This window comes from Heterocephalus glaber, unplaced genomic scaffold (genome assembly GCF_053883595.1).
Source record: "Heterocephalus glaber isolate CG9 unplaced genomic scaffold, H.glaber_assembly_v1.0 deba00001447, whole genome shotgun sequence".
Lineage (NCBI taxonomy): Eukaryota > Metazoa > Chordata > Mammalia > Rodentia > Bathyergidae > Heterocephalus > Heterocephalus glaber.
Window position 1 is genome coordinate 2856721 of NW_028258299.1, and position 13426 is coordinate 2870146.

A 13426-nucleotide genomic window follows, 5' to 3' on the forward strand; every position below is an offset into this window, starting at 1 on the left:
CATGTGGAAAGCCAGTTTTTCCAGTATCATTTATTAAAGAGGCTATCTGTCTTCCAGTGAAGGTGTTTTGCTCCTTTGTCAAAGATAAAGTGTCTGAGTGTGCCTGGAGTTCTTTCTGCATCTCCTAATCTGTTCCACTGATCCTTGGGTCTGGTATCCAGTATCATGCTGTTTTTATCACAGGAGCTTTGTAGTGCAATATCAAGTCAGGGATTATGATGCCCCCTGCCTTGCCTTTGTTGCCCAGAATTGCCTTTGCTATTTTAGTTCTCTTCTGGTTCCAAATGAATTTTGGAATTGTTTTTTCTAATTCTGTGAGATATGCCATTGGAATTTTGATTGGGATTGTATTAAATCTGTTTGGGAAGTATGGCCATTTTCACTATATTGGTTCTTCCTATCCAAAAACAAGGGCAGTCTTTCCATTTTCTGATATCCTCTTCCATTTCCTTTTTCAGAGGGCTGTAGTTTTCAATGCAGAGGTCTTTTACTTCCTTCATTAGATTGATTCCTAGGTATTTCACTTTTTTTTGGATGCTATTGTGAAAGGTGTGGTTTCCCTAATTTCTCTCTCAGTGAGTTTGTTATTCCTGTACAGGAAGGCTATCGATTTTTGAGTGTTGACTTTGTATCCAGCTACACCACTGAATTTAGTTATTAAATCTAGAAGTCTTTTAGTGGAGTTTAGGGGATCTTCTATGTAGAGTATCATGCCATCCACAAATAATGATTATTTCACTTCTTCCTTTCCTATCTGTATTCCTTTTATTTCTTTCTCTTGTCTAATTGCCCTGGCTAATGTTTCCAGAACTATATTGAATAAGAGAGGTGACAGTGGCCATTCTTGTCTTGTTCCTGATTTTCAAGTGAAAGCTTTCAGGTTTTCTCCATTTAGTATGATGTTGGCTGTTGGTTTGTCATAGATGGCTTCCATCAGATTGAGATAAAGACCATCTATGCCAGTTTTGTAGGGCTTTATCATGAATGAGTGTTGGACTTTCTGAAACACTTTTTCTGCATCTATTGAGATGATAATATGGCTTTTGTCTTTGACTTGTTAATATGATATATTACGTTTATTGATCTGCATATGTTGAACCATCCCTGCATCCCTGGGATGAATCCTACTTGGTCATGGTGTATGATCTTCTTGATTATTTGCTGTATTCTGTTTGCCAGTATCTTATTGAGGATTTTTGTATCTATGTTCATTAGGGAGATTGGCCTGTAGTTTTCTTTTTTGGTTGGACCCTTCTCTGGTTTTGGAATCAGGGTAAAGCTTGCTTCCAGGAATGACTTTGGGAATATTGCTTCTCTTACAATTTCATTAAAGAGTTTGAGGAGTAGCAGCATTAGGTCTTCTCTAAATTTCTTCTAGAATTCACCAATGAACCCATCAGAGCCTGGGCTTTTCTTTGTTGGTAGGTTTTTAATTCCATCTTCAACTTCATTGACTGATATTGGTTTATTTAGAATTTTTATATCTTCTTGATTCAGCTTTGGCAATTTCTGTGTATCTAGGAATCAGTCCATTTCTTCTGTGTTTTCCATCATATTAGAATATAGGTTCTCAATGTAGGTATTGATGATCTTCTGAATTTCTGCAGGATATTTTTAGTTTTAATGACCCAGGGAGACTCATGCCTCTGAGAAGGAAGACTGGGTCCCTGTGTGCTATGCCTGTGTCCCCATCGGGTCCTGCTGCTGTCACAGGGTCCTGGGGTTGAGGAATGATCGGGAACAGAGGTGGATTTCCAAGGGCTTCACACACTCTCAACCGATGGCAGAAAACAGAGGACCAAGAGTAAGGTCACAAGAGGGACTTCAGTCCCTTTTTAAACAAACCATTCTTCCAGTGACCATTAGTCTCAATCCACTCGGGAGAGCAGAGCCCACCTGAATGGTCCCTGCCCAGCACTGGTACATGCAGATTCCATGTCTAACAGTGAACCTGGGGGAGCATTCATACTGGAGCAGCCTGCAATTTCTCAAGGATGGGGGGCAAAAAGAACGGAACACAGTAAGCAAAACAGGAACATGGGTCTTCCCTAGGCAGGGGATTTTAAAGGGCTTTCTCCCTTTTATTATTTGAAGGAACTTTAAGACTATTTTTTATAACTAGCTTGGTAGTACTTTTATAATCCTAGAAAGGTATGCAACACAAGTAGTATTTAAAGAAATGAAAACAGCTAAGTTAACAGCTAAAGGGAGATGCTCACCAAGACCTAGACAGACACCTTTGATGACTTTTCTCCAGGACCCCAGAACCTGAACACAGCTTATAGCAGGTTGAAATCTTACAAAGGTTATGTTCATTGTCCGTTTTGAAAGATTTCTGTAATTACGCATCCTTTATATGAACTGTGATTCAGGAGAAGAAGAGGGCTTCTAAGAGGAGATGATAGACCAATGGCAACTTTGGGGAGGGTCATTTAAAAGGTAGGAGTGGGGCTTCTGGGTCAACATGCCTCCGCTCCAGCACAGAGGAGGTGAGCTGCATGGGCACCAGCAGCACCGCCCCTTGTTGAAATGAGAAGACATATAAACAAGCCTTGAAATCAGACCTTCAGATCACCTACAGCAACTCCAAAGGGAAACGAGATGGAACACTGGTACTCAACCACCTGGACTTCCTGAACTGGCAGCAAACAAGGATCTGGAAAAAATGAAATCAGAAATAATTTCTCAGATAACAGGAGAGATTGTGCCCATAGTGCAAGACATGATTCATAAATCTAGAGAGGAGCTGAGGAACATGATGGAATCCCACCAGCCTCCAGCATACCAGTGCAGGCAGAGCGGTCCTGGGATGACTGGAGCCCGCTCCCTCTGGCTCACCATGCCCACTTGTGACCAGGAGAGGGTGAGGACCCCTGGACATGCCCACCAGCCACTAGCATAGCCAAGTGGGCACCTGCAACAACAGCCCCCCCACCTCTAGCCTCTTGGCTGTGCAGCTAACTGGTTCCACACTACAGAGGCAGAGAGGGACATAAAGGCCATTGTCCTGAGCTGCAGAAGTGAACAACAGAGAGAGGGCCTCTCTCAGGCTCCCTGATGAAAACTGAAGCCCACTGGAAAAGTGAAAAGAATCTCTGCAATAAAGGCACACCAGACCACCGAACTTGGTAAGTTGGAGGGCTCATCACCTCCCATTGGAACCTGGACTATCTTCAGGGAAGAGGAAGCTGGAACCTGCAGTAGAACCTTGCAGAGTTCAACCCTGCAGGACAGGGAGCTCAACTTGGGACTTGCAGCCAGAAATCTGCCTGAATCTCACAGGTCTGTGACTGGCTTACTGAGACTTATTGACTTATAACTGCACACTGCTGCCCACGTTGTCTATTGTGACAGGAGAGACATACCCTGAAGGAGGCCCTTCATTTTTATCTTTTATTTGTTATTTTCAAAATTACCACTATTTTTTTGCTCTTATTTTTACTTTTCTTTCTTCTTTTTCTACTCTTTTAAAAATTTTATTTTTCTCTTTTTTCTTTCTATCTCTCTCCCTCACTCCCTTGCTGTCGCACATTGTTCTTCACCTCCCTTTGTGTTCCTGTTCTGGCCCTAATTTGTATTTCTTCTTTATTTTTCTTTTCTTCTCTTTCCTTCTCTCACCTGTGTCCTCTGGCCTCACTGCTAACCTTTCCCTATACTTCTACTTACCTATCTCCCCCTCCCCAGTTCCTTCTAACTCCCTATCCCAAAGGGTAAAGTTGCTATATTGAAGAATTTATTCACTATAAACATATGTTGGGTTGGTCCTTGCTTTTGATTTAATTCACACAGTTAAAAGTGATAGATTAATAACTACCACACATTGTCATTTTCTAAGAGGTACTTGACGCTATTGTGTTGATGATTGTATCAGTTGGGCCAAGGTGTTCTGATTGACCTAATCAGTTGTCCTTCCTCAGATAATGAAAATGAGACAGCCTCAGAGCCATTAGAGACTCAAAACCTAAAGACCAGCTATATCTGGAAGACACCTCTGAGAAGCAATCATTCCATAAGTGTTCTAAATACATCAACAAAGATACTTACAATAAGCAATTTCAAAATATCAACTCAGGAATTCAACCAAGGACAGTACACAAAACAAGAATGAGAAGACATTTAAGCAAGGCACAAACTCAGACTTCCACCCCACAAAAGGGAAATTCTGGGGGAAACGAGGTGGAAAAGTCTGATAATCAACCACCTGGACATCCTGAACTGATAGCACAGGAAGTAACAAAACAGATGAAAGAGGCTCTAGAAAAATTCAAAGCAGAAATAATCTACCAAATAACTACAGAGATGGTGAGCAGAGTGAAAGACACGATTAGAGGCTGTAGAACAGAAACAGGTAAAAAAAAAAAAGATAAGCTCAGAAACATCCTGGAAGCCATGAATGCCCAGCATAAGAAAGACATGGAAACCATGATTGCCCAACATAAGAAAGAAATGTAATCCATGAAAGAGATTCAAACAGATATTCAAGAGATTAAAAACTCCACTGAAGCATGCAGAGCAGATTAAGGGAATCTGAAGATAGAATATCAGATACAGAAGACATGATTGTGGTTAAGGACCATGAAAACAGAGATTTCTTAAAAATAGTAAGGGACCATGAGAAACCAATCAATCCAGCAGCTGCTAGATGATGCAAGGAAAAATAACATAAGACTGATAGGAATCCATGAAAAAACAGGAGAAAGCACAATTGACATTAAAAAACTGTTCACAGAAGTGATAGTAGAAAACTTCCCAGATGGAGGTGGAGAATTGGACATACAGATAACTGAGGCATATAGAACTCCAACTAGCCATGATCAAAAAAAAATCTACACCTAGACATGTAATAGTGAAGATGCCAGAAAGCCAATAGAAGAACAAAATCCTACAGGCAGTTAGAGAAAAGAAACAAATCACCTACAAAGGAAAGCCCATTAGAATGACAGCAGACTTCTCAACACAAACCCTTAAATAAAGGAGAGCATGGAGTGAAGTATTTCAACCCCTAAAAGAAAATAACTTGCAACCTAGACTGTTGTATCCTGCAAAATTATCTTTCAAAATCGAAGGGGAAATTAGATACTTTCACAAAAAAGAACACCTGAGAAATTTCATGAACACTAAACCAGCATTCCAGACAATTCTAAGCAATATCCTAGAAAAAGACAATGACAGTCACAACTCCATGAGGCCCAACAGAGGGAAGCCACCAGGCAAGGTAAAAAAATTAAAGGGAAAGGGGGGAAAATAAGAAATAAAAGCACCAACAACAGTAAAACATCATGACAAGGATGAGTCAATATCTATCAATTATAACTATCAATGTTAATGGCCTCAATTCACCAATAAAAAGAAATAGACTGACAGAATGGATTAAGAAGCAAAATCAAGCAATATGCTGTAAACAAGAAAAACACCCAACTCAAAAAGAAATTCATAGACTGAAAGTAAGAGGATGGAAAACAGTTCTCCACGTGACAGGAACCCAGAAAAAAGCAGGGGTAGCAATCTTATTTGCAGACAAAGTAGATTTAAAACCAAACTTAATTAAGAGAGACAAAGATGGTCACTACATCCTTGTGAAGGGAACAATCCAAGAGGAAGAGATGACAATCCTAAATATATATGCACCTAATAAGAATGCTCCCAGCTATATAAAACAAATATTAATGGACATGAAAAACCAAATAAGCGCTAATACAATTGTAGTGGGGGACCTCAATACCCCACTATTACAAATAGGCAGAACATCTAGACAAAAAATTAACAATGAAATTCTAGAACTGAACCAAGCTATTGAACAAATGGACTTAATAGATGTTTACAGTGGTCCACCCCACAAAATCAGAATACACATTCTTTTCAGCTGCACATGGGTCATTCTCCAAAAATAGACCACATGCTACCTCACAGGACATGTCTAAGTAAATGTAAAAGAATTAAAGTTACCCCCTGTATATTATCAGACCATAGTGCAATAAAATTGGAGATCAATGACATAAGAAACTACAAAACTCCCACAAACATATGAACGTTAAATAACACCCTCCTGAACAACCAGTGGGTCACAAAGGAAATTAAAGAAGAAATTAGACAATTTCTACAAGTAAATGATAATGGCAGTACAACATACAGGAATCTATGGGACACACTGAAAGCAGTTCTGTGTGGGAAAATCATAGCAGTGAATGCCCATATTAGGAAAACAGAGAGAACTCAAATAAATAACCTAATGCAGAACCTCAAGCTCCTAGAAAAAGAAGAGCATAACAAACCCAAAGCTCTTACAAGAGAGGAAATTATAAAGATCAGAGCCAAAATCAATGCAATGGAGACTAAGAGAATGATACAAAAAAAAATCAATGAATCAAAGAGTTGGTTTTTTGAAAGAATAAATAAAATCAATAAACCTTTAGCAAACCTTATCAAAAAAAAAAAGGAAAGAAAAGGCTCAAATCCATGCAATTAAGAATGAAAAAGGTGAAGTCACAGCAGACCCAGCAGAAATCCAGAGGATCATCAATACCTACTTTGAGAACCTATACTTTAATAAAATGGAAAACACAGATGAAATGGACAGATTCCTAGATACATATGAATTGCCAAAGTTAAATGAAGAAGATATAGAAATTCTAAACACTCCAATTACAATGAGTGAAATTGAAAATGTAATGAAAAATGTACCAACAAAGAAAAGCCCAGGTCCTGATGGCTGCACTGCTGAATTCTACAAGACATTTACAGAAGAACTATCACCATTAAACTCATCAAGGAAATTGAAAGGGAAGCAAGGCTTCCAAATTCATTCCTGGAAGCAATTGTTACTTTGATTCCAAAACCAGGGAAAGACCCAACCCAAAAAGAGAACTGCAGACCAATCTCCCTAATGAACATAGATGCAAAATTCCTCAACAAGATACTGGCAAACAGAATACAGAGGGTCATCGAGAAGATCATACATCCTGACCAAGTTATATTTATCCCAGGGATGCAAGGATGGTTGAACATTCATAAATCAATAAGTGTAATACACTATATTAACGGAGTCAAGGACAAAAGCCATATGATCATCTCAATAGATGCAGAAAAGGCATTTAACAAAATCCAACACCCATTCATGATAAAAAAAATAAAACCTATAGAAAATTGGAATAGGTCTTTATCTCAACCTGATTAATGCTATCTATGAAAAACCAACAGCCAACATCATACTAAATGGTCAAAAACTGAAAACTTTCATGCTGAAATCAGGAACAAGACAAGGATGTCCACTATCACCACTCCTGTTCAATATAATTCTGGAAACATTAGCCACAGCAATTAGAAAAGAGAAAGAAATAAGAGGAATAAAGATAGGAAAGGAAGAAGTTAAACTGTCATTATTTGCTGATGATATGATACTCTACATAGAAAAACCAAAAAACTCGGCCAAAAGACTTCTAGACTTAATTGACAGATTCAGTAGGGTAGCTGGATATAAGGTCAACACTCAAAAATCAATAGCCTTCTTCTACACAAATAACTGACTCACTGAGAGAGAAATTAGGGAAACAATTCCTTTTACAATAGCATCCAAAAAAATGAAATATCTAGGAACCAATCTAACAAAGGAAGCAAAAGACCTCTACATTGAAAACTACAGCACTCTGAAGGAGATTGAAGAGGATATAAGAAAATAGAAAGACATCCCTTGTTCCTGGGTAGGAAGAACCAATATAGTGAAAATGGCCATACTTTCAAAACTACTATATAGATTTTATGCAATGCCAATTGAAATTCCAACAATATACTTCACAGAACTAGAGAAAATAATCCAAAAATTCATTTGGAATCAGAAACCTAGAATACCAAAAGGAATTCTAGGCAACAGAGACATGGCTAGGGGTATCACAATCCCTAACTTGAAACTATATTACAAAGCTACTGTGATAAAAATACAGCACGGTACTGGCAAAGAAACAGACCCAAGGATCAGTGGAATAGATTAGAAGATGCAGAAACAACTCCAGACATACTCAGCCACCTCATTTTTGACAAAGGAGCCAACCACCCTCATTGGAGGAAAGATACCCTATTTAATAAATGGTGTTGGAAAAACTGGATTTCAACCTGCCAAAGATTAAAACTAGACCCATACCTATCACCATGCAGTTAACTAAGATCAAAGTGGATGAAAGATCTAAATATTAAGACAGAAACATTAAACTTGCTGGAAGATAAGTTAGGTAGAACTCTTGAATACACTGGCATAGGAAAAGACTTTATGAACAAAGCCTTAGTAGCACAGGAACTAGCACAAAGAATCAACAACTGTGATTTCATCTTATTAAAAAGCTTCTGCACTGCAAGAGAAACCAACAACACAGCTAACAGACAACCTACAATATGGGGAAAAAATTTTAGCAGCTGTTCCTCAGACAAAGGTCTACTATCTAGAATATATAAAGAATTGAAAAAAATCAGATCCCCCAAATTCAAAGACTCAATTCAAAAATGGACATCTGAAATGAACAGACATTTCTCAGACAAAGAAGTAAAAGCAGCAAATAAATACATGAAAAAATGTTCAACATCACTGGTCATTCAAGAGATACAGATGAAAACAACACTGAGATTCCACCTCACCCCAGAAAGAATGACTGCTATCAAAAGTCAAACAATAACAAATGCTGGCAGGGGTGTGGGAAGAAAGGAACCATTCTACATTGTTGGTGGGAGTGCAGACTGGTGCAACCACTGTGGAAATCAGTATGGAGATACCTCAAAGAATGAGGGCTAGAAGTCCCATTTGACCCAGCTATTCCCCTGATGGGTATCTTCCCAAAAGAATTAAAAGAATCATACCACACTGATATATGTGCACCCATGTTTATAGCAGCACAGTTTGTAATAGCAAAACCTTAGAAACAGCCCAAGTGCCCATCAACTGGAAACTGGATAATGAAGATGTGGTTTTTTTATAAAATGGAGCACTACTCAGCCATAAAGAATGAGAAACTAGAGGCATTTATAGCTAAATGGATGCATACTGAGGCCATCCTCTTAAGTGAAATAAATAGGACACACTTGTGTAAATACTGAATAGTTTCTCTAGTGTGAGAAACTGAAAGCATAAATAAGGATTAAAATGAATAACTGATAATTTGACATAGGAAGAAAAGGTCCAAAGGTGTAGGGGTGGTGGGAGGGGAAGGGGAAAGTAAAGAAGGGAAAGGAAAAATTATGAGAAAAGAAAAAATATGGAAACGAAGTCTATGTAAATAGGGAAGGGTGGAGGGGGTGAAGGGCGCACAGGTAATGGGGAAAAAATAAGAACCAAGATACATCATGTACAGGGACAAGCACCCAATGATAAATGTAAACCTATTATATACCTAAAATGTACCAATAAAATAATTTAAGGAAAAAAAACATGATGGAATCCCAACATAGGAAATGAATGGAATCCATAAAACAGACGCAAACAGATTTCTAAGAGATTAAAAACTCCATTGAAAGTTTATGCAGCAGAATGAGCCAATGTGAGGACAGAATTTAAAATATAGAAGATAAAATTGCAATTAGTGACCAGGAAAAGAAAAATTACTTAAAAATTGTAAGGGACCATGAGAAATCAATCTAGCAGCTGCCAGATGATGCAAAGAAGAATAACATAAGACTGATTGGAGTCAATGAAGAAACAGGAGAGAGTGCAGATGACATAAAAAAACTATTCACAGAAGTGATGGCAGAAAACTTCCCAAGCAAGGGAAAAGAACTTGATATGCAGATAAATGAGGCATACAGGACTCCAACTAGCCTTGATCAAAAAAAAAAATCTACACATAGGCATATAATTGTTAAGATTCCAGAAACCCAACAGAAGAACAAAGTTCTACAAGCAGTTAGAGAAAAGAAACAAATCACATACAAAGGAAAGCCCATCAGAATCACAGCAGACTTCTCAACACAAACCCTCAAGGCAAGAAGAGCTTGGAGCAACATATTCCAAGCCCTGAAGGAAAATATCCTCCAACTCAGATTGATGTATCCTGCAAAACTATCTTTCAAAATTGATGGAGAAATAAGATACTTTCATGACAAAGAGCACCTTGGGAATTTCATGAATACTACACCAGCAAAAAATTTTAGAAAATATCCTAGGAAGAGACAATGAGGATTACAAACCCAGGAAGCCCAGCAGAATGAATCCGCCGGGCATGACAAGAAATTAAATGCAAAGGGGGAGAATCCAACAAAAAGAAAAAGTCATGACAATGATAAGTCAATACATATCAACTATAACTATCAATGTTAATGGTCTCAACTCACCAATCAAAAGAAATAGACTGGAAGAATGGGTCAAGAAGCAAGATCCAACAATATGCTGCATACAAGAAACACACTTAAATTAAAAATAAACTCATAGACTGAAAGTTAAAGGGTCAAAAACAATATTCCATGCAACAGGAACCCCCCAAAAAGCAGGAGTAGCTATCCTCTTTGCAGAACAAGTGGATTTCAAACCAACACTGATTAAGAGAGACAAAGAAGGACACTACATCCTTGTACAGGGACCAACAATCCAAAAGGAAGAGATGACAATCATAAATATCCACCAAACGCTAGTGCACCCAACTATATAAAACAAATACTAACGGACATGAAAAATCATATAAGCATTAATACAATAGTAGTGGGGGACCTCAATACCCCACTGTCACAAATAGATAGATCAATTAGACAAAAAACAAGCAACGAAATACTAGAACTCAATCAAACTCTTGAAAAATGAACCTAACAGATGTTTACAGAGTGTTCCACCCCACAAAATCAGAATACACATTCTTCTCAGCTGCACATGGGTCATTCTCCAAAATAGACCACATACTCACTCATAGAACATGTTTAAGTAAGTGCAAAGGAATTGAAGTTATCCACTGTATATATATTATCAGACCATAGTGTGATGAAATTGGAGATCAATAGCAAAAGAAACTGCAAAAATTTCATAAACACATGGAAATTGAACAACACACTTCTGAATAACCTATGGGTCACAGAGGAAATTAAAGGAGAAATCAGACAGTTCCTTCAATTAAATGACAATGGCAATACAATATGTCAGAATCTATGGGACACAATGAAAGCAGTCTTATGAGGGAAATTCATGGCAGTGAGTATACTCATATTAGGAAAACAGAGCGAGCCCAATTAAACACCTGATGCTGAACCTGAAGCTTCCAGAAAAAGGAGAGCAGGACAAACCCAAACCTCATACAAGGGAGGAAATTATAAAGATCAGAGGAGAAATCAATGCAATGGAGACTAAGAGAATGATACAAAAAAAGATCAATGAAGCCAAGAGTTGGTTCTTCAAAAGAATAAACAAAATTGACAAACCCTTACCAACATTATCAGAAAAAGGAAAGAAAGGGGCCACATCCATGCAATTAGGAATGAAAAGGGTGAAATTACGACAGATCCAGCAGAAATCCAGAGGATCATCAATACCTACTTCGAGAACCTATACACCAATAAGATGGACAGCACAGAAGAAGTGGACAGATTTCTAGATACGTATGAATTACCAAAGTTGAACGAAGAAGACCTAAAAATTCTAAACAACCCAATATCAATCAATAAAATTGAAAACGTAATTAAAAATTTTAAAAAGCGACCTGTGGATCTCCACTTGTGAGTCCCGACACCTGGCCTTGTGTGCAGAGCTGAGCACGACAGCCTCTTTTTCCCACTTGGCACCCAGCTGGTGCTGATGCACAGAGAGCTCCCAAGACCCAGGCTGGTGACAGGTTGGCCTCAGTCACAGATCCGAGGCTGGGGAGAAAGGAAGGAGAGACCCACAGAGTCCAGCAGAAGCCAGGACTCCCGGACTGTAGCCCAGGGACATGTCCAGCCACGGCCCGTGAAAATGAACACAGAACTCTGTCCTAAGAGAAATAAGCACACAGGCATTTGGGCGTGACGGTGCCACACAGAAGCAGTTCCACCCGGGGTGACGCGGCCATTCCAGCCGTGTGCAGTCCGTGTCCCTGCTGCTGTCCCCAAGCCGACCCGCTCGAGTCTTCAGCTGTGCGGAGATCAGAGCACAGCAGGCCAGGGCAGTGCTGTGGGACCATAACCAGCATCGTGCAGGCTCGGGAGCCCGAGAGTAGGACAGGTTCCTGGTGAGCAAGTGCAGGCTGAGGCTCCAGCAGGGCTTGGGGTGGGGTAGAGGCAAATCCCAAAGAGACCTGGAGTCCCCGGGGTGTGCCTGACCGCCAGTGCCCAGAGGGGACCCTGTGCTGCTGTCTTCTCTCCAGCTGCTGCAGGGCGCTGCTCTCAGCAGGACGGCCACTGAGAGCTTTGGTGGCTGCTGTCTTGGCGGACAGTGTGCTTTTCTGACCCCGTTAGGGACAGGAGGCGTCCGAGGGGGGCCCTGCACCACCTCTGAGCTCATTTCTTCGGAAGCTTCCGCGGCAGCTCCTGCCCAATCTGTCCCTGCCGTGTTCCAGCCCGTCTGCCCCAACCCACCCCTCTGCCGGCTCTGTCAGGCTCCTCCTGACCCCTTAGAGTGTCTTTTGATTCTCCAAGATCAGGCCCTATGGTTCCCACCTCCGAGACCTTGTGGACGTCAGCCCTGCCGCCTGGCACACCCCCTCCTGTCCCACGGATACAGAGACCCACCCCCTGCTCTCCCAGAATCACCATAGAAACCAGCTGTCCACACCCCTGGCCCTGTGTGTCCTCCTTTCCTGATGCTCCTCATTCTTCCTATCATTTACACAGAAACCAAGAGAGAAAAAAAACCTTTCTGCACATTTTTCAATGGCTATTATAAAAATTGAGTAATTTTTTAAAAGTACGAGTCTGCTGATAATAAGAGTGAAATCATCATTTCTGAAATAACATCCTGCTTTGTCGAGGTGAAGATTAGCAGCTTTCCATCAAATCCATGGCTAATGGTCACCTAGAAAAGCCATTCTCGGCTTCTGGATGGAACAGAACCAAGCAGGATGAGCTGGACGTGGTCTTCAGGCTGTCTGAGTGTCCCACAGCTGCTGTGGCTCATCATGATTTAGCACACATTTGTTATCTTCCACTTCCTGGGGGTCAGCATCCAGCAGGGTGTCCCTGGGCTATCAAAGCAAGGGACTGGCCACATTGTATACCATCAAGAGGCTCTAAGAGACGACCCATGACCGGAGGTTTTCTGACTTCTAGGGATTGCCTCGGCCCTCAGCTCACGGGAGGTGCCAGCAATGAGACCCTCCCCCTCCTCCTCCTCCTCTTCCTCCTCCTCCTCCTCCTCAGTCTCTTTCCTGTGTGATCAGATTGGACCCAGGACCTCTCCCCATCTGCAGATTCTTGGCTTAATCCCATCTTCAGTCTCTTTTGTCAGGTCAGGTGACAGAGGGTCCAGAGAGGAGGACACAGCTTCTCCACAGAG